This window comes from Schistocerca cancellata, chromosome 2 (assembly GCF_023864275.1).
Source record: "Schistocerca cancellata isolate TAMUIC-IGC-003103 chromosome 2, iqSchCanc2.1, whole genome shotgun sequence".
Lineage (NCBI taxonomy): Eukaryota > Metazoa > Arthropoda > Insecta > Orthoptera > Acrididae > Schistocerca > Schistocerca cancellata.
The window spans coordinates 1088213958-1088236151 of record NC_064627.1 but is presented as its reverse complement, the minus strand read 5'-3'; the positions used below and the strand labels follow the sequence as shown (position 1 = coordinate 1088236151).

Below are 22194 nucleotides of genomic sequence, written 5' to 3'. Positions count from 1 at the left end.
TTGTAATGATGTATAACAGAAGGTTATATTATGTTTCTTTCATTAAATACACATTTTTAAAGTTGTGGTATTCTTTTTGAATCACCCTGTATTATATGGTACACATTTAGTTTTATTTTAGATATGAAGAGGAGCCAGATTGATCGAAACATGTAATCTAATTAAAAATGTGCAACTGAGGCGGAACGGTAAATGAGAATTAGCTTGAAGTAAAATGAGGAGTTATTAGTGAGGGCGAGTAAGAACGGAGGCCGCAGAACTGATCCGTGCGGTGCGCCCACTTCCGCAGGGTGCGCCCCGCGGACCCCAGCGCCACCGCGGTGCTTATCTACGTCCGCCGGCGCGGCGCGGCGCGGCGTCCTCTGCCTGGCCGGGCTTCACTTGTTTTCTCGCGTCTCAGCCGCCCGGAATCACGAGCGCCAGCTCAGTGCTACGTACACCGGTCGCAGGCGCGCGCTCACGCACTACCTAGCAGGCTCACACACGCGCACGCGGGTCTGCGCTCGCTCAGCAGACGGCTTGCAGGTAGGTCCGCCGACGCTTTGCTGCCGCTGCCGACGTCTCGTCGCTGCTTGCACTCAGTACCTGCTGTGACGGGTTTCTCTCATCCAAGGCGAATAAAATAGTTTTCAACTCATGGCCTTCAGACATTTCTAATATATTCGTATGTCGCTACGAAACACTTTCGACAGACAGTGTTCCGCAGCTGTGAAGTACAGCCCGAAAGGCGTTTTGGAAAACACACGGACAGGTGCTATGTGACTCTTTACTATGCTCCCACCTCCGATCTAAAAGATCGTCTTCAGTCCTTAGCGAACGTGTGTGTAATTCTTCGTGATTTCGATAATGATCGTACCGTCTTACATTTTAAACATGGAGCGTCACTGTGCTCTTAAATTTACAGCTTTTAAATATCAGATACGTAGGAATGTACACATTAAATATCATAAATAAAACTTTCCTGCATCAGCCACCTATCTGTTATTTGACTACCCATTTCGTTCGTTCACGGCATCTTCTTCATGTAGAAAATTACGGGCTTACATTCTTGGTGATGGTGCGCGGTGCCAATGCCTTATCACAGCAGAAGTTACAGTACGAAACAGGTCATGTTTCACATTCTCAGGTCTACTAAAACAAAAAATATGCAATATACTGCTATTTCATTATCAGTCCTAGTACTCGTGATACTGTCCCATATTGACAAAATAATTAGATTACACTTTTACCACAGATCATTAATTACAGTATTAAAAGTTGAAAAGCGTACTAACTCAAACACATATCTATTGTACTCAAATGCCAGAAACTGTCGAATATCAATGGCACCTGCGATTTTATTTGATATCCTTTACATTCAGTCCTAATTCTCAGTGCCCCAGTGCTCACCGTTATATACTCTCAGCCGGCGTAGATGGCAGAACGGTTCTAGGCGCTACAGTCTGGAACCGCGCGACCGCTACGATCGCAGGTTCGAATCCTGCCGCGGGCATGGATGTGTGTGATGTCCTTCGGTTAGTTAAGTTTAAGTAGTTCTAAGTTCTAGGGGACTGATGACCTCAGAAGTTAAGTCCCATAGTGCTCAGAGCCATTTTCCAACATACTCTCACTTCTAATAACATCGTTAACACATCTCTGAGTGTTTCGGTGTTTGGTTTTCACGTTAAGTAATTTAATGACATCCATCACATATATTTAACCTATGATTTTGTTCGTATCACACATTTCAAAAACAGAAATTTAGAAATAGAATTAATCTCACATATTTTTAACTTGGCGGAAGATGCTCCTTACGGGGACTGAGAGTTTATATATGTGCTGAGGTGATATTTCGTGGCTTGAGTCTGAGCTTGTAGGTCTAGCGAGGTAGAGCAATGAAGAGATTCACTTATCACCATGACTTTCGGGAAATTCATTGCAGCTGTCTAGGTCCGCGTAACAGATTTGTGTATGACATAATATGTGTCACTATGAAACGCCTAAGTACAACGTCGAAGAACTAACAAATCACGTAATCGGTAACATCAGCACGTGGTATATGAAGAACAAATTGCAGCTTCAAGAAAAATATAGATGCGTAAAGCGTCTTTCACCGATGTCCATCTAAGAGGACCTTTGATTAGTGAGTCAGTTATTTAAATGTTCCCTGGAGTATAACTGGAATCTGTGTAACGTCTCCGTTAGTTAAATAATGTAATACAATTGTCGGTTAAAAATACGGCATTAATCAATAGTTACTTAATTTTCTTAATATGTGGCGAATTACACTCTGTGTGGTATATAACTCCACCTCGCTCTCTCTCTGTCTCTCCCTCCCCCCCCCCCCCCCACCTCTCTCTCTCTCTCTCTCTCTCTCTCTCTCACACACACACACACACACACACACATACACACACACACACAAACACACACACACACACACACACACACACACACACTCACTTTACTTATTCAGACATTTTTATGGACATGACAGGATTGTCAAACAGATGAGCTTAATTTTAATATACGAGTATATAAAATTCTGTACTTCACTAGATATATGTTCAAACATTTGTTAGATCTGTTGGGTTATTGGGCAAGCGGTCAAAGATTTTTGTGATGATTTATCCTTTCTATGCCTGAGTTATGGATACTGGAAGTAATTTCTTCTTCTAATTTTATATTTATGAATGTAGACGTTGTTTACAAGCTGTGATGGCAACGCATCCTTAGTACATGCGTTGTGCAGCTAATACTTTCTTCCTTGCTGAAGACTTACTCCACAGCGATATATTAGGTAGTCAAATGTGGAAATTAATTCAATTTTTTTGGTTTTTTCATCCTTAATTTTACGAGTTGCATAGCTTAGACATTTAAGAAAGTCTACAATGTGTGACATAAAATTCAGTTCTCATCATCGTAATCACTCAGAATATTCGCTTATGCATTATTGATAAAGCTGAGGTCAGGCTTTGTGCACTACGGAATGGCGTGTATTGTGTTTTATTCATGTTCGGTGGCAGTTCGTTTGATGAGAACAAGCTAAGTTTCTAGAAAATTTGAATCGGATTTTGAAGATGATCAGACAGTCTGGAAAATCGTTTTTAATTCTTAAGACAAGAGTCAGACGAGAAACTTTCTTAGTACTGCTACATTCAGGATCTAATAAAGACACTCTGTGCTGCTTTCTTCAGTATAAGAAAAATCTCCGCTGTCACAGTAACTGTCACTCTACTATCTCCTATAGTATCCTACTGTGAAATAACTGTCCTGTACTTCGTGTCAGGGTTACCATTGCACATAACTCACTCGTGAGATTCATTATTAATAATGAGTTCATTGGCAAGTAATTCAGACATTCACTCACTGAACACAAGACAGATAACCGATTTGCATGTGGATACCAATTCCTTAATTGTTGTATAGAATGCTATCGAGTTACCTGCGTGTTTGTTTTCTCAGTTAGCTTTCAAATGAAATGAATGATACGATAGCTGAACATCACATTTTAAAATACAAGAAGCAGTTTTTACTTGTGGCAAACTTGTTTTGTATGGTACAAAACGAGCCACAGAACTCAGAGACTTCAGTTAAATTGTAGCGTGCGTGTGTCTGTACTATTACAAATCTCTTATCTTTGCTTTTACATCTCCGTTTCCTGATACGCTTTCTGTGAACTATGTATGTCCCGAGGATCCTTAAAGCCATCTTTTTTCGCCCCTTAATGTACAATTCTACCAATAAGGCAGCCACAAATGATGAGCTGCCCACGTTCTAAACCTAAACAGAACGATTTTTTTATTTTATTCATTCTTCTTCTTTCGTGATTTTGTTTAAAGATATAGTGAATCCAAACATATTAGGTGACATAATGGTTTTTGCCCGAATCTCTTCGTGGATTGACTGTGTTGTATGATCCGTGCTTTTGACCATTGCTTGCGATTTTTTAAGCTTTCTCCACGAACATTATTTAATTTTTACTTCTTTTGTTTTTAATTTTGTATAAATTAAATAATCACTATTTGTTCTTGACTCAGTAACAAGTCTGAGATTGTGTTTATAAGATGAAACCACTGTTTTTCTGAATGACAGTATTCTTCCACACTGGCCATCACTGGTTGACTTTAAATATTGATTTATTTTGTGTTTACAAGTGAAAACTATTTGAATATAACCAACTGCGGTTAGTATGACAGAATATAACATTCAGAACATTTATGGTGGCTGTGAATCTTCTTATAAATAAAATAATGAAAAGACGCGAGTAAAAAAAGCACCACAACGCACAGCCACTTGATGGGCGCTTCTTGTAGCTACGAAAATTATTATTATGTTACTAGAAGGTAATGTTACAAAACATCTTCGTAAAACATACACATACTTCGAACCAGATGGAGTCGGACTTCACGAGTGAGTTACTCAAGGTGCAGAGTACTGAATGACATACATTGCGACCTCTCCACTACTACTACGCAAGCATTTTTTCGACTCACAACTATTAGATCGTATCATTTTTGTATTATCACCCACTGTAGTTTATGAACCTTTCAATGATCCTAAACGTGAAGGACTTCTTTGAGACTTGACAAATTTGTGAATGATTTGTGATTGCGTAGACAGACGATATCGAATCTTTTCGTCTGTTTACTTTATATTCCTTAATGATGAGGCCCAGCTGCCAATATTTGCACCAAGCGCTAATTATCTGCAGTATCTATGCTTATCTTAACGATGTCAAACCCCCTATGTACATGGGAGGTCGACAGAAATGTGGAAACATCAAAAACACGAAACATCACCATACCCAAAACGCTATAGGAAAATCTTTGCCGTACAAAACAGTTTACAGTCGTGTCGGGGTGAATAAATACTCGTACAGGTCCCAGGAAAATAGGGGCACGTTCAGGTAACGACGATTGCGTCCTTGTCTCCAAAGCAGACCACAACGGCGGAATAATGTTGAGATCTGGTGACTGGTGGCCAGAGGAGAGGCGACAGCTCATCCTCGCACTCATGACGTCAGTCCAGGACGATGCGAGCTTTGCGGACAGTGGGCCAGTTGTCTGGCAACGCAGCATCACCACTGGGCAACAAACACTGTACCATGGGATGGACCTGATCCGCCACAATGATCACAGAACTCTTGCCATTATTGCGAGCTTGCAAAGTACCCATTTTGTCCATGGAATACCACGGTGCGGCTACCAAAACCATCTTCGAACCATCGCCAGTTTTCGCTCTTGGGACGTAAACTCGGTCATAAGTTGGAAAAAGTGTTGAACGAGACTCATCTGACCAAATGACTGTCTTTCGTTGCTGCACAAGCCAGGTTTTGTAGCTTCGGTACCTCGTTTTCCTGTTACTGGCATTTTCATTCATCTTCGAACCACCGCCAGTTTTCGCTCTTGGGACGTAAACTCGGTCATAAGTTGGAAAAAGTGTGAAACGAGACCCATCTGACCAAATGACTGTCTTTCGTTGCTGCACAAGCCAGGTTTTGTGGCTTCGGTACCTCGTTTTCCTGTTACTGGCATTTTCATTCTTATGAATGGTTTTGGAATTCCAGCTCGCCTTGCAATTCGCAGCTTATGGGGCTCCCTTCGTGTTGTTTTGGTGCTTCCAGCGTTCGCGAGTACCGTAGTCGGATCTACAGTGAATTTTGCAGCTGTCCTCCTTTTATTTTTCGCCACAATCTTCTCCAACGACCGTCTGTCACGGTCACTCAAAACACATCCGCGTTGTGACCTAATGGATGATGTTTTTCTGCTTTCCCTGTATGCGGTATAAATCTTCGATGCTATCCTTCTTGAAACACCAGACACTTTGTCTATCTTGGTTACGGGGACACCAACCATGCGAGCACCAACAATTCACCCACGTTCGAGTTCACTTTGCTTCGACTCACAATTGTGCAGAACAGCGCCTTGACCCCAACTAGCAATTGCAATGTACTGAAGACATTGCACAGGTGCCGTCCCTGGTCAAATACAACAGCGCAATCTGCAGGCCTGGCAAGCATCTGCGTTTATGTTCAAGCATTCATTCATTTTGGTGTCCATATTTTTGTCCAATCCCTGCATATGCTGTGGTGTGGCTACAGGGTATAGGATTGAAACGGGCTGGGCATATCGCACGAAGAAATGATGGAAGACAGACAAGGGCAGTGCTAGAGTAGAGTTCCTGAGAAAGAGGGAAACCAGAAGACAAACCACGCGACCTTTGGGATACAGAACCCAAGAAATGATCGTGCGGCATTGTTCCCCGTCCGGGGAAGTTCTGCCGCCGGTTGCAAGTCTTATTTCAGGAGAGGTCACACTGGGCGACTTGCGTGTCGGTGACGATGAGATGATGATGAGGGCAACACAACACTCAGTCCACGGGCGGAGAAAATCTCCAACCCGGTCGGGAATCGAACCCGGGCCCAGTGCATGGTAGGAAGCATGTTACCACTCAGCTAAGCAGGCAGACAGAGTTCAAGAAAGTCTCAGGCTTCAATAGACACAAGACAGCAGGAGACAGAGACAGCGACTGACCTTTTTTTTTTTACTATGAGATTAAAGTTGCTACATGTTGTAAAGACTGTACTAGCTGAACAATAGTGTTTAAAACTTAAGAAAGAAAGTACGTTTCCCATGATGCGCCGCTTCCAGGTGACATAGCTTTATGAACCTTGGACCATAACTTGGGAAAAAATTGCTCCAGTATAGTATAGAAGATGAGTGAAATAAATATGCAGTGTGACGAAGATAAATAACATTTTTATTCAACGACAATAAGTACGAGTACAATGAGGCCACCGCAATTCACTGTGGTACCCTGGACGTTAGACAAGGTGGGACATGCCCCTTACCGAGCGAGGTGGCGCAGTGGTTAGCACACTGGACTTGCATTCGGGAGGACGACGGTTCAATCCCACGTCCCGCCTTCCTGATTCAGGTTTTCCGTGATTTCCCTAAATCGCTTCAGGCAAATGCCAGGATGGTTCCTTTGAAAGGGCACAGCCGACTTCCTTCCCCATTCTACTCTAATCCGATGAGACCGACGACCTAGCAGTTTGGTCTCCTCCCCCAAATCAACTCAACCCCAACATGCCCCTTAACAGAGTGTGTGATCACCACCGACGGCAATGCATGCTCTGCTACGTTCTCGCACGCTGGTGACAAGGTTGGTAACGAGTTCTTGTGGTAGGGTGCTCCGTTCCTCCATCAGAGCGGTCGACAACTTCTAGATGCTCGTTCGAGCAATACGTCTGCCCGAAGCATCCCATATGTACTCGATGGGATTTAAGTCGGGGAAGGAGCAGCCAGTCGATTCGCCGAGTATCTTCTCGTTCCAAGAGCTCCTCAACCAAGGCAGTTCTATGTGGTTGCGCATTGTCATCCAGGAAAATGAAATCAGAGCGTAATGCACGCCTGAACAGACTCACTTGGGGAAGGAGTATACTGTCACAAAGAACGTTGACTGGTAAATGTACCGTGCTCAGAGATGTCGAGGTCAGTTCACCCATGCAATATTATGCCCCTCCAAACCATAGCACTTGGACCATCAAATGATCAAATTCGTCGAAGTTTCTCGATGCATTAGGTGTTCCCGTCTCTCACCATATGACGTACGTCTAGCATTGTCCACCATTATCGTTTTGGTGCTTCAGGTGCTTTGGTGTGGAATGTGGTGGTGGTGGTGGTGGTTAGTGTTTAACGTCCCGTCGACAACGAGGTCATTAGAGACGGAGCGCAAGCTCGGGTTAGGGAAGGATTGGGAAGGAAATCGGCCGTGCCCTTTCAAAGGAACCATCCCGGCATTTGCCTGAAACGATTTAGGGAAATCACGGAAAACCTAAATCAGGTTGGCCGGAGACGGGATTGAACCGTCGTCCTCCCGAATGCGAGTCCAGTGTGCTAACCACTGCACCACCTCGCTCGGTGTGTGGAATGTCGTGATGTTGCATCGATGTACTGACCTCCAAATGTTTTAACACAGTGCATTGACTAGTCAACGTAATTGTGACACTGTGCTCCGTCCCCATATGCTTCTTTGCAGGGGAGCACTCGGCCCTGACTTCATTATGTGTGACAATGTGCGACCGCATCGGAGTGCGCAGGTAGAGGAGCTCTTGGGGCGAGAGAATATTCGGCTGATGTACTGATCTGCCCGTTCACCCGACATTAATCCCATTGACCATTTTTGAGGACACTTGTTGCAGCACGTACACATGCACGGAAGACCATCCCTCAGTTGTCAACCGCACTGGTGAAGGAATGGAACGCCGTGCTACAAGCACTACTCACCAACCTTGTGGAAAGACGTTTTGCACAACAGTGTATGTTGTGAACAGCAGCGATCCTGTCACGTTACCTTAACGGATGACTCATTGTATTACAGTTAGTCATGGTACGAGGGTTGGAACTTTAATAGTGGTAACTATTTATTTACAGCTCGTACAAAATAGATACGTGTTTCAAAGTTTTGCTGACCTTCAAAGTAGTCAATAGCATTGTGTATAACCCGTTGCCAGCGATGTGGAAGTCGTAGGATACTCTTAGCAGCGCCAGTTGTGTTGACAGTTCGAGCGGCGCGGTCTATTGCCAGACGAAATTGTAGCAGTTCTGAAGCGAATACCGTGAAGTGTTTCCTCCAGTTTAGAAATCGAATTGAACTTACCAGGGCTTAAGTCAGGGGAGTGCAGTAGGTGGTATAGCACTTAGCAGCCCCATCAGTCAAAGAAAACAGGTACAGCTTGCAATGTACGAGCTTGAGCATTTTCTTGCAAAATGATGGTCAGGTCCTGCAGAAAGTGTCATCACGTCTGTCTCTAAGCTAGTCATAGGCTGTGTTCCAAAAATGAACAACATAGAGACAGAAGTGATGACAATTTCTGCAGGACCTGACCATCATTTTGCAGGACAATGCTCTAGCACGTACAGTGCAAGCTGTTACTGATTTGTTTGGCTGATGGGACTGGCAAGTACTATACCACCTACTGCACTACTTAAGCCCTCGTAAGTTCAACTCGATTTCTAAACTGAAGGAAACACTTCACGGCATTCGCTTCAGAACTGCTACAAATTCGTCGGGCAATACACCTCGCCGCTCGAATTGTCAACACAACTGGAACTGCTAAGAGTATCCTACGACTTCCACACCGCTGGCAACGGGTTATACACAATGCTGGTGACTACTTTGAAGGTCAGTAAAACTTTGAAACACGTATCTATTTTGTACGAGCTGTAAATAAATAGTTGCTACTATTAAAGTTCCAGCGCTGACGGGCGTGGCTGGCACTTGGATGGGTGACCATCCAGCCGCCATGTGCTGTTGCCATTTTTCAGGGTGCACTCAGCCTCGTGATGCCAATTGAGGAGCTACTCGACCGAACAGTAGCGGCTCCGGTAAAAGAAAACCATCATAACGACCGGGAGAGCGGTGTGCTGACCACACGCCCCTCCTATCCGCATCCTCAGCTGAGGGTGACATGGCTGTCGGATGGTCCCGATGGGTCACTTGTGGCCTGAAGACGGAGTGCATTAAAGTTCCAGCCCTTGTATATAGAGGGATCATGCGGAAAGGGGTCTCTCCTGTGTGAACAGAAGTAAATAATTTGCATTTAATGTAAGTACACTCCTGGAAATTGAAATAAGAACATCGTGAATTCATTGTCCCAGGAAGGGGAAACTTTATTGACACATTCCTGGGGTCAGATACATCACATGATCACACTGACAGAACCACAGGCACATAGACACAGGCAACAGAGCATGCACAATGTCGGCACTAGTACAGTGTATATCCACCTTTCGCAGCAATGCAGGCTGCTATTCTCCCATGGAGACGATCGTAGAGATGCTGGATGTAGTCCTGTGGAACGGCTTGCCATGCCATTTCCACCTGGCGCCTCAGTTGGACCAACGTTCGTGCTGGACGTGCAGACCGCGTGAGACGACGCTTCATCCAGTCCCAAACATGCTCAATAGGGGACAGATCCGGAGATCTTGCTGGCCAGGGTAGTTGACTTACACCTTCTAGAGCACGTTGGGTGGCACGGGATACATGCGGACGTGCATTGTCCTGTTGGAACAGCAAGTTCCCTTGCCGGTCTAGGAATGGTAGAACGATGGGTTCGATGACGGTTTGGATGTACCGTGCACTATTCAGTGTCCCCTCGACGATCACCAGTGGTGTACGGCCAGTGTAGGAGATCGCTTCCCACACCATGATGCCGGGTATTGGCCCTGTGTGCCTCGGTCGTATGCAGTCCTGATTGTGGCGCTCACCTGCACGGCGCCAAACACGCATACGACCATCATTGGCACCAAGGCAGAAGCGACTCTCATCGCTGAAGACGACACGTCTCCATTCGTCCCTCCATTCACGCCTGTCGCGACACCACTGGAGGCGGGCTGCACGATGTTGGGGCGTGAGCGGAACACGGCGTAACGGTGTGCGGGACCGTAGCCCAGCTTCATGGAGACGGTTGCGAATGGTCCTCGCCGATACCCCAGGATCAACAGTGTCCCTAATTTGCTGGGAAGTGGCGGTGCGGTCCCGTACGGCACTGCGTAGGATCCTACGGTCTTACGGTCTTGGCGTGCATCCGTGCGTCGCTGCGATCCGGTCCCAGGTCGACGGGCACGTGCACCTTCCGCCGACCACTGGCGACAACATCGATGTACTGTGGAGACCTCACGCCCCACGTGTTGAGCAATTCGGCGGTACGTCCACCCAGCCTCCCGCATGCCCACTATACGCCCTCGCTCAAAGTCCGTCAACTGCACATACGGTTCACGTCCACGCTGTCGCGGCATGCTACCAGTGTTAAAGACTGCGATGGAGCTCCGTATGCCACGGCAAACTGGCTGACACGACGGCGGCGGTGCACGAATGCTGCGCAGCTAGCGCCATTCGACGGCCAACACCACGGTTCCTGGTGTGTCCGCTGTGCCGTGCGTGTGATCATTGCTTGTACAGCCCTCTCGCAGTGTCCGGAGCAAGTATGGTGGGTCTGACACACCGGTGTCAATGTGTTTTTTTTCCATTTCCAGGAGTGTATTTTACAATGAAATGACTTAACGTTTCAAAAGATTATATTAATTCTAATAAGAAAGTAACGTAAAACATTATGTACAAGTGTATACATCTGAAAATGGAGGGCGCGGGGAGGGGGTGTGGTGGCAAGTGAGAGCACTTGCTCTCCTGGAATGTAGAGTACAGAGTTTCTCTTCATATAATTCATATATTATGTGTATAACTCCCAGTTCTCTGAGGTGTAAAAATGTTTTCGTATCACCTAAAAAATTCAGTTCTTATAACGTGTCATGTCTCAAAACTGACCAAAAAATGGCAATTTTATAATCTTGTCTCCCCAACTTCTCCTCCCTCCCTAGCTAGGACAACGGCAACCTCTTCTGCGTATTATACAGGAAATATTTTATAATTATAAATCGAGAAGATTATAATTCTAAAAGGATTCTTTGAAAATGGAGAATTGCGCAAGTCCAGGAGTCTTCAGTTGTTTTTATATTTCACATTAATTTTTTGCTATATCATTCTCAACTTCCTATACTGGTCAAAGTAGGAAGCAGTTGTAAACATCTCAAAAAGTGTCACTAAAAGGTGATTCTCGGTATTTCATATGTTCCGTGAACAGTCAGTAGGTAGTCTGTGACTTAAAGCTAACTGTGGAACATCTCCACCACAGGCCAGCAGACGACGAGGTGACTAAACAGCGTTAGTCACTCGTAGTGAGCAGATAGCTGCATTCCGGCGGTGACCTTTAAGTTCAGAGCGGATGTAAGCTTCGTAATTTGGCTGGATTGTTACTCAAATAATTCCAGCTGCTACCCACAGCCGCTTCTCTGCAGCGTGTACTGCTCACGCCACTTGTAAGTACCAGGCACAGCACCGTGAACTAAGTGAGACTTTTTACTACTCATCGTAACGCATGTGGTCAAGGTGGAAAATCTCAGCTGGCGGAACGATGACGTCAACATCAGTGAAAGTTTACGACAGCCCTAGCGAAAAACGCGTAACAGCTGCAAAGTGAAACCTTTCACTGGGCTACAAATCAGCATAGGACAAGAAAACATCGCCACAACATGCTTTTGTCGTTTTGGTAGCTAACCATAAAGCTAGTGCGATGCAGGTTTCTATTCTTGACGCTTAGCAGATGTCCTCACTAATTTCAGCATAACTGCCGCAATCCACACCATCGACCATTTGCCTTATGTACCCTCTACGGTCCCTTCAGCTACTATTTTCAGTGAAACGTCACGTCGTAATATCTGTTCGAGCATTATTTCCCTTTGTTTCACTTGTTCTCTACCACACAAACCTTCCAGTTTACTCCCTGAAGGATGCCTCCATTTCTTAATCAGTCCACCTAATATGGAACACTCTCTTGTAACACCATTTTTTAAGGCTTCTGATAATTTCATTTACGCTTTTCCAATTGTCCATGTTCGCACGCATTCCGATCTGTGTTTATGGAGTAAATTCTCTTCTTTGTGATCATATCACAATGATAAAGGATTTATCATCATAATAAAATGTAAATAAATAGCTCAAAATATACATCAGAGTAAAAGTAGTACTATACACAAGGATCGAGTGTAGGGGAACAGACGCAAGAACCGTGTACACACAATACAAAAGTATGATTTCATGAAGACGAGACAGGTAGTCTGTGGTAACTTCGATGAAGGAACAATCCTGGCATTTGCCAGAAATGATTTAAGGAAAACACGGACTAATCACCTTTTATAATTGTAGGCCCACCAAAGGTGGGGTCGATATACGTTATCCTGAGCAAATTTTAATGTTGGTAGACGAACAAGAATGTTGTCATTAGTCACATTTTTCCATTTTCCAAAGGTTGTTGTTGTTATGGTCTTCAGTCCTGAGACTGGTTTGATGCAGCTCTCCAAGCTACTCTATCCTGTGCAAGCTTCTTCATCTCCCAGTACCTACTGCAACCTACATACGTCTGAATCTGCTTAGTGTAGTCATCCCTTGTGATCCCTTGATGCCTCAGAACATGTCCTACGAACCGGTCCCTTCTTCTTGTCAAGTTGTGCCACAAACTCCTCTTCTCCCCAATTCTATTCAATACCTCCTCATTAGTTATGTGATCCACCCATCTAATCTTTAGCATTCTTCTGTAGCACCACATTTCGAAAGCTTCTATTCTCTTCTTGTCCAAACTATTTATCGTCCATGTTTCACTTCCATACATGGCTACACTCCATACAAATACCTTCAGAGACGACTTACTGACACTTAAATCTATACTCGATGCTAACAAATTTCTGTTTTCAGAAATGCTTTCCTTGCCATTGCCAGGCTACATTTTATATCCTCTCTACTTCGACCATCATCAGTTATTTTGCTCCCCTAATCTAATTCCCTCAGCATCACCCGACTTAATTCGACTACATTCCATTATCCTCCTTTCACGACACTGTCCATTCCGTTCACCTGCTCTTCCAAGTCCTTTGCTGTCTCTGATAGAATTATAATGTCATCGGGGAACCTCAATTTTTTTATTTCTTCTCCATGGATTTTAATACCTACTCCAAATTTTTCTTTGTTTCCTTTACTGCTTGCTCAATATACAGATTTAATAACATCGGGGAGAGGCTACAACCCTGTCTCACTCCCTTCCCAACCACTGCTTCCCTTTCATGTCTCTTGACTCTTATAACTGCCACCTGGTTTCTGTACAAATTGTAAATAGCCTTTCGCTCCCTGTATTTTACCCCTGCCATCTTTCAGAATTTGAAAGAGAGTATTCCAGTCAACATTGTCAAAAGCTTTCTCTAAGTCTACAAATGCTACAAACGTAGGTTTGCCTTTCCTTAATCTTTCTTCTAAGATAAGTCGTAAGGTCAGTATTGCCTCACGTGTTGCAACATTTCTACGGAATCCAAACTGATCTCCCCCGAGGTCGGCTTCTACCAGTTTTTCCATTCGTCTGTAAAGAATTCGCGTTAGTATTTTGCAGCTGTGTCTTATTAAACTGACAGTTCGGTAATTTTCACATCTGTCAACACCTGCTCTCTTTGGGATTGGAATTATTATATTCTTATTGAAGTCTGAGGGTATTTCGCCTGTCTCATACATCTTGCTCACCAGATGGTAGAGTTTTGTCATGACTGGCTCTCCCATGGCCGTCAGTAGTTCTAATGGAATGTTGTCTACTCCCGGGGCCTTGTTTCGACTCAGGTCTTTCAGTGCTCTGTCAAACTCATCACGCAGTATCGTATCTCCCATTTCATCCTCATCTACATCCTCTTCCATTTCCATAATATTGTCCTCAAGTACATCGCCCTTGTATAGACCCTCTATATACTCCTTCCACCTTTGTGCTTTCCCTTCTTTGCTTAGAACTGGGTTTCCATCTGAGCTTTTGATATTCATACAAGTGGCTCTCTTTTCCCCAAAGGCCTCTTTAATTTTCCTGTAGGCAGTATCTATCTTACCCCTAGTGAGATAAGCCTCTACATCCTTACATTTGTCCTCTAGCCATCCCTGCTTAGCCATTTTGCACTTCCTGTCGATATCATTTTTGAGACGTTTGTATTCCTTTTTGTCTGCTTCATTTACTGCATTTTTATATTTTCTCCTTTCATCACTTAAATTCAATATGTCTTCTGTTACCCAAGGATTTCTACAAGCCCTCGTCTTTTTACCTACTAGATCCTCTGCTGCCTTCACTACTTCATCCCTCAAAGCTACCCATTGTTCTTCTACTGTATTTATTTCCCCCATTGCTGTCAATTGTTCCCTTATGCTCTCACTGAAACTCTGTACAACCTCTGGTTTAGTCAGTTTATCCAGGTCCCATCTCCTTAAATTCTCACCTTTTTGCAGTTTCTTCAGTTTTAATCTACAGTTCGTAACCAATAGATTTTGGTCAGAGTGCACATCTGCCCCGAAGGTAATGGGTGTAAATACACATTTTCTGCATAACATTGGCCCGAAAACTAGTTTCCAACTACGGCGAACTTTCCTGAGGAACCTGGGAGAATCGGTTTTTGAAAAGTTCATCAGAATGTGGCAATGTAAAGACAACATTTCCAAGCCCTCAAGAAAAAGTAAAGTAAATTACATTTGTGAGAGGATATAAAATCGTCAGGTTTGGTCTCTGACGCTCCTGGACCTACTCGAGGGAGGTGCAAAATGTGCCCCAGAAAAGAAGACAAAAATCCTTCGCAGAAACGCTCAGGATGCAAATCCTTTATTTGCAAAGCTCATGCAAACATAATACACTCCTGGAAATGGAAAAAAGAACACATTGACACCGGTGTGTCAGACCCACCATACTTGCTCCAGACACTGCGAGAGGGCTGTACAAGCAATGATCACACGCACGGCACAGCGGACACACCAGAAACCGCGGTGTTGGCCGTCGAATGGCGCTAGCTGCGCAGCATTTGTGCACCGCCGCCGTCAGTGTCAGCCAGTTTGCCGCGGCATACGGAGCTCCATCGCAGTCTTTAACACTGGTAGCATGCCGCGACAGCGTGGACGTGAACCGTATGTGCAGTTGACGGACTTTGAGCGAGGGCGTATAGTGGGCATGCGGGAGGCCGGGTGGACGTACCGCCGTATTGCTCAACACGTGGGGCGAGAGGTCTCCACAGTACATCGATGTTGTCGCCAGTGGTCGGCGGAAGGTGCACGTGCCCGTCGACCTGGGACCGGACCGCAGCGACGCACGGATGCACGCCAAGACCGTAAGACCGTAGGATCCTACGCAGTGCCGTAGGGGACCGCACCGCCACTTCCCAGCAAATTAGGGACACTGTTGATCCTGGGGTATCGGCGAGGACCATTCGCAACCGTCTCCATGAAGCTGGGCTACGGTCCCGCACACCGTTACGCCGTGTTCCGCTCACGCCCCAACATCGTGCAGCCCGCCTCCAGTGGTGTCGCGACAGGCGTGAATGGAGGGACGAATGGAGACGTGTCGTCTTCAGCGATGAGAGTCGCTTCTGCCTTGGTGCCAATGATGGTCGTATGCGTGTTTGGCGCCGTGCAGGTGAGCGCCACAATCAGGACTGCATACGACCGAGGCACACAGGGCCAACACCCGGCATCATGGTGTGGGGAGCGATCTCCTACACTGGCCGTACACCACTGGTGATCGTCGAGGGGACACTGAATAGTGCACGGTACATCCAAACCGTCATCGAACCCATCGTTCTACCATTCCTAGACCGGCAAGGGAACTTGCTGTTTCAACAGGACAGTGCACGTCAGCATGTATCCCGTGCCACCCAACGTGGTCTAGAAGGTGTAAGTCAACTCCCCTGGCCAGCAAGATCTCCGGATCTGTCCCCCATTGAGCATGTTTGGGACTGGATGAAGCGTCGTCTCACGCGGTCTGCACGTCCAGCACGAATGCTGGTTCAACTGAGGCGCCAGGTGGAAATGGCATGGCAAGCCGTTCCACAGGACTACATCCAGCATCTCTATGATCGTCTCCATGGGAGAATAGCAGCCTGCATTGCTGCGAAAGGTGGATATACACTGTACTAGTGCCGACATTGTGCATGCTCTGTTGCCTGTGTCTATGAGCCTGTGGTTCTGTCAGTGTGATCATGTGATCCCCAGGAATGTGTCAATAAAGTTTCCCCTCCCTGGGACAATGAATTCACGGTGTTCTTATTTCAATTTCCAGGAGTGTATATGGGGAGTGTATCGATGATATAGAATGAACTGTATTATTATTATTATTATTATTAAGCATTACAATCCATGAAGGCTTTTTGCTGCAGAATGGACAATGTTGAACCACTTTGCACTGTCTTTACAAGTAATTTGCCACTGTCTGTCATGTCCTAGTTTTCTGAGATCGTCTTGAATATTGTCCAAGTATCTCATGCGTGGGCGTCCAAGAGGTCGTCTTCCGGTGGGAATCTCTTCAGTCACTTTCTTGATGGTCCTGTTTGGTGGTGCTCTGATGACATGCCCTATCCATTTCAGTCTTTTGGCTTTAATTTTGGCCACTATATCGGAGTCTTTATATAATTTGTAAATTTCATTGTTATTTAGCAATCTCCATTCATCACTGATCCTATCTCTTATGGGTCCAAATATTTTTCTCAAAATTTTTCGTTCAAATACTCTTAATCTGTTTTCCTCTTTTTTTGTGAGAGTCCAGGTTTCAGATCCATAGGTGAGTACTGGTATAATCAATGATTTGTATACTTGTAGTTTGGTGTTCCTAGATATTAACTTGCTTTTGAAAACTGTCAAGAGACTATAGTAGCATTTGTTAGCCTTCTGAATTCGTGATTCTATTTCAATTTTTATGGAGTTGTCAGAGGTTACTATTGTACCAAGGTAATTAAATTCATTTGTCTTTGTGAAAGCTGTGTTATTAATTTGCAGTACATTATTATTTGATGGATAGCGGGATAAGATAAAGTACATTGTTTTGTCTGTATTCAGCTGGAGGCCTGTGCCATTTGTGGCTTTAATTAATTGTGCTGTAAGAAGCTTCAAATCATTCTCACTGTCAGATAATAATGCAATGTCATCAGCGTATGCTACAATGTTAATTTTGCTTTAATTTGCTTTAATTTTGAATGAACTGTATTATGAGTATTAATATACATTCACCATACTACGTTTGTGTTACCGTTATTTTTAACTGTACTCAATAAAATCGTTCATGTTCGTTGTTTTCTAAATGAGTTATTTGTTTCCCCCATCCTGGAAGAATATTTCAAAGACCATATAGTGAGGATTATCGTTACTGAAAGCAGCTAAAGTACGTGTTGTACATGGGTACGTAAATCATACTCGGTGCCCATAAGTGGACCTCCACCCCACGCGCCTACCTAAGGGTTAACAACTGCATTACCTCATTCGGTTCGTCCCTATTGTACAGTATTATTTGGTTTACATACAATTTGTACCAATTTATAATATAAAATATAATTTTGCACTTAATCTCTGCACACCCGCTGCTGATTCGTGGACCACGAACATACTTTATGCCCTTGCGCTAATTCCAGTTTGTTCGAGAAACTGTCTCCAGGCCTGTAAATATACAACTACGCCCAATGCCACTTCGTCGTGCCCTTCGCTCAGTCCGCCTTGAAAAACTGAGCCAGCATCCCATCACGATGAGTGAAAGTTTGAGTTCAGGAGAATTACAAGACTTTACTAATATGCACTATAGAGCTTGGCACTTGGTTTTCTTGTAAAAGAATTACATTGTCATCATGTATTGTATTTTGACAATGTGCTTTAGTTATCCCCTTTCTTTATTTTGCCTTCAAGCCCTAATTTCAGAGTGCAGTATCTATTATTTATCAAGAATGTTTTAGCTGCCTTTTTAAACAGAAGCGTTTTAGTAAACTTTTTATCTCGTCCAGAAATTTATCGCAGAGTTTTATTTCCTAACAGGAAATGCTGTTTTGAGTTTTTGTTTGCTTTTCCTAGGTAAATGTAGGTCCAAACTGGCTCTTGTTTCATGGTTATGTATAGAAGTATTAGTGAAATACTTCATACTGTTTTCCCAGATCTGCACAATGGACTGGTAAATGTACTCAGTTGCTGCAGTACGGGTTTCCACTTTTTTAAACAGCTCTTTACAATGAGGTCTACTAGTATTACTTATTATTTATATAGCCCTATTCAGCAGTTAAAAATTATCTCCATGTTTTGTGCCTTAGAGCCACAGAACAGAATCCCTTAGTCGATCAGTCCATCTGATCTTCAAGAGTCTCCTGTAACTTCACGTTTCAAAAGCTTTTAGTCGTTTCTTTCCTGTGTATCCCACTGCTCGTACTTCGACTTCATAAAAAGCTCTGTTCCAAACGCGGCTTGAATGTCCTTCTGGTCTCAAGGTCTGTATCACAAGATTCAGAATAGGAAAGACCTGTTATATACAGATTCTTAATCTGACACTGCGAATAGATGGATTTCACCATGGTGATATTATTGTAGAGGCTGTTGCTAATTTGTCTTTGCTGTACGCCATTTTAGAACATCAAATAGTTTAAAGAAAGCTCCACCAGCGTAGCGTGAACTTCAGGCTTACACAAATTATTGCCTCTGCTGCAGAACCGACATATCGTTGTCGAATTCCAAGGTCAGGTGTAGATGGAGCATACAGAAGAAAGGATTCGCGCCAGGCTCAGTTGTGAGAACAACGCTGTTTAACATACACAACAATGGCAACAATGGTCAACTACTCCCACCTCATACAAAGAGTTTCCCATATGCGGATGACGTGGCCCTGGCAACACAGAGTAAAGACCTCGAGACTGGAACATCACCAATTCTCTGAAAATAGTTTCAGTCTTCTGCGAGGAAAATCATCTCACGCCTACTTCAATGAAAACCAAAGTCTACGCCTTTCGTTTGAGGAACGAATAGCCTTACGGTAGCTACATGTGAAATGGAGAAGAATGCAGTTGTAATACACAGTAATACTACAGTGGATCTTGACGCTGCCTTATATCACTTTCTAATCTTCGAGATATGTTGCATCAATATCAAGGGAAAGGGTTCATCACGTAACTTTCTGCTATGTAAGACACCTGGATGTGGACAGGGTGCTCAAGCTTAGGTGCTGAGGACAACTTTCCTACCGCTTAGCTACTCTGCTTCTGAATATGCCAGTCCTGAGTGGTACAAATCTTCTCACGCAAAAAAAAAGTAGATATTACCCTTAAAGAAACCTGCACGTCAATCACAGACTGTATGAAGCCAACATCTATACGAAATTGTATTCACTAGCAACCATAGCCCCACCCGATATTCAGACTGCAGTGGCTACTAATACAGAAAGGCAAAATGGTTTTTAACATTTCAGCCCATTCCCTTCATGAACATCAGCCACCACTAGCTCGTCTAAAGCCCTGGGAGAGTTTCGTGCAGTATTTACACTCAGGGGAAGAGAGGGCTGAAATATAGGGAAAGATGTTACCTGATAATCCTAAACGTGTCAAAATTGAAGAATTGTCACCTGGTCATGAAGAAAGATGATGTACGTGAAAGGCCTTAGGTATAGGCGTTACAAGACCCAAGGACAACCTCAAGAAAAGTAGCATCGTCCAAGATGGAGACTTATTGTGCGAGTGTGGGGAATAACAAACTTCTAGCTATATCATGAAGTGCCACCTTAGTCCGGATTCGAGCTCGATGTTGGAACTGGCACTGTCTGACAGCAATGCCATCAATGTAGTCAAACACTGGTCACAACTTTAATAATATTGGATATGTTGCAAACATTTGGCTATGTCTATTTAAGTGCTGTGTAGTATACCTTAAGTCCTTCAGTTTTAATCTCTTTCTTTATAAATTGTAAATTGATTAATTTGTAGATGTATATTTTATATTCTTTATATTCAATATAAGTTTTCTTTGGAACTTCTGACTCCAATAAAGAAAGATATGTGAAGAGCGATGGATCGGCTTTGCTCGATTCGTGTTATCAGATTGGACACCGGTTGCACATATTATGTCATTTTGTGCAGCGTAAGTTATTATGTTAGAGTTCGAAAAATGTTCTAGAATTCTGCTAGAGATGGAGGTGAGTGACTGAGACTGAATCATTTCTGTAGCCTTCCAGAGACACGCCCTGCCTACACGAGAGACGGAGAGAGCCGAAGCACCTTGCAGTTGCCTGACGTCTTCTGCCAGAGAAGGGTGGGCACCGTGTACACAGCACACGTATCACGGAACTGATAACAGAAATCTTCCGCGGTAAGCTATTTGCGATACTAAGTTTTGTGGCACCGCCAAGTAAACAGGCCGTTATCACTGGAGCAAGTAGAGAAACGCAAATTTGAGTTAAACGTGAGTACCAGTAGGAACGCGACTCATTCGCGGCGGCAGACGGTTATAGGCAGGAAACCACATACATACAACATGCTGAAGTACTTGCTGTACATACGTCTCAGGGACGCAAAAGAGCATCGATTTTGCCACTTTACGTTCCATTTTTTCCTTTTCTTTAGTGTCTACCTGCTTCTGTTCTTTGTTTTATTACTCGTCGTGGTTTTCTGGTAGATTCACCACTTCATATTCTGTCGTTTTCTCTTCCTTTTACTCAAGTTTATCGCCGTCCGTTCATTGTGTTAATTTTTCTTGTCCTCGGCCGACGTTGAAACTATTTTCTTTATTTCTTGCCTCAGAATCCTTTCATATGGAACACTCTTGTTTTAAAATCGTCTCTATCTGTTGTTTCTTTGTAAATTCTTCACGATAAAGGATGACAGCCAAAACAGTTGCAGGATAAAAATTTATTAAAATTCTTGACCAAGGTTTCGGTACATATAAATATACCTTCATCAGAAGTAAAAAATCTAAAATTACATCATGTAATGGAGATTAATAAAACAATTGTGCCAAAGGCGTCGTCAATAATTAAGACATCTTCTCCATTTGTACAACATGACTATGGGCACAGAAGTTATTTCCGAATTTACGATTAACTCTGTGTGCAGATAAATCATTAATTTTTGTCTATTACAGTAAAGGCAACATAACAGTGTACCTCTTCACCCATCGAAAACATCACAAATGCCACCAAAATAACGCACGCAAAACGAACTCGAAAACGGGAACCATCTCCCGAAACGCTTCTTTCGAAGTATAAATGAAACGATAATAGCTGCCTATAGCAGAGAAAAGTTATTTTTATAAAGAACGTTGTTTTTACAGACGCAGGCTTTCGCCGACCACACACACATTGCTGTATTTGTTACACTTTCAGAAACTGTAGCTATTAATCACTCCACTCCATGATATTGGGGTTCATAGTGCGTCGTCTGCGACTTGAAGCTTCCAAAATCCTTCGTGAGTCCTGTAGATTTCTGTAATGAGAAACCACCAACTGACGCGCAATGAACAGATGAGCAGCGTGGAAGGTGAAGAAAATTTATGAAAAGAAGCTGGGTGTACAGTGTCACCAGCAAATGCCTAGCTATTATCTTTAACAACTTTATCATGTCTACCAAGAGTTATTAATGAAATTTTACGTTCTTACACTTCTAAGTTTGATATCACAGTATTATTGTCACTCTTTAAGTGGAAATTCGTACCGTATGATTCCATTATGTTAAATTTTAGTTTATTGGAAATTGATAAATGGTAAATATTACCGACAGTTTTCTTTGCTTTCTCTACCAGGAATCCTATTATTTTTATTTGAGACCACAATATTTCTACCATGAGCAAACCCTTTTTCCGTAT

General features: G+C 43.7%; 1 long non-coding RNA gene and 1 other non-coding gene across 2 annotated transcripts in view; one reads left to right on the top strand and one right to left on the bottom strand.

Annotated features, from left to right (window-relative positions):
- The first annotated feature begins 401 nt into the window (after positions 1-401).
- Positions 402-22194, top strand: part of LOC126163096 (uncharacterized) — a 64906-nt gene continuing 43113 nt past the window's right edge. The window contains exon 1 of the long non-coding RNA XR_007535158.1: positions 402-525. This is a non-coding gene — a long non-coding RNA (uncharacterized LOC126163096). The remainder of the gene's footprint in view (positions 526-22194) is intronic.
- Positions 7830-7902, bottom strand: Trnaa-cgc (transfer RNA alanine (anticodon CGC)). Its single transcript has one exon. It is a non-coding gene; the product is annotated as a tRNA-Ala (tRNA).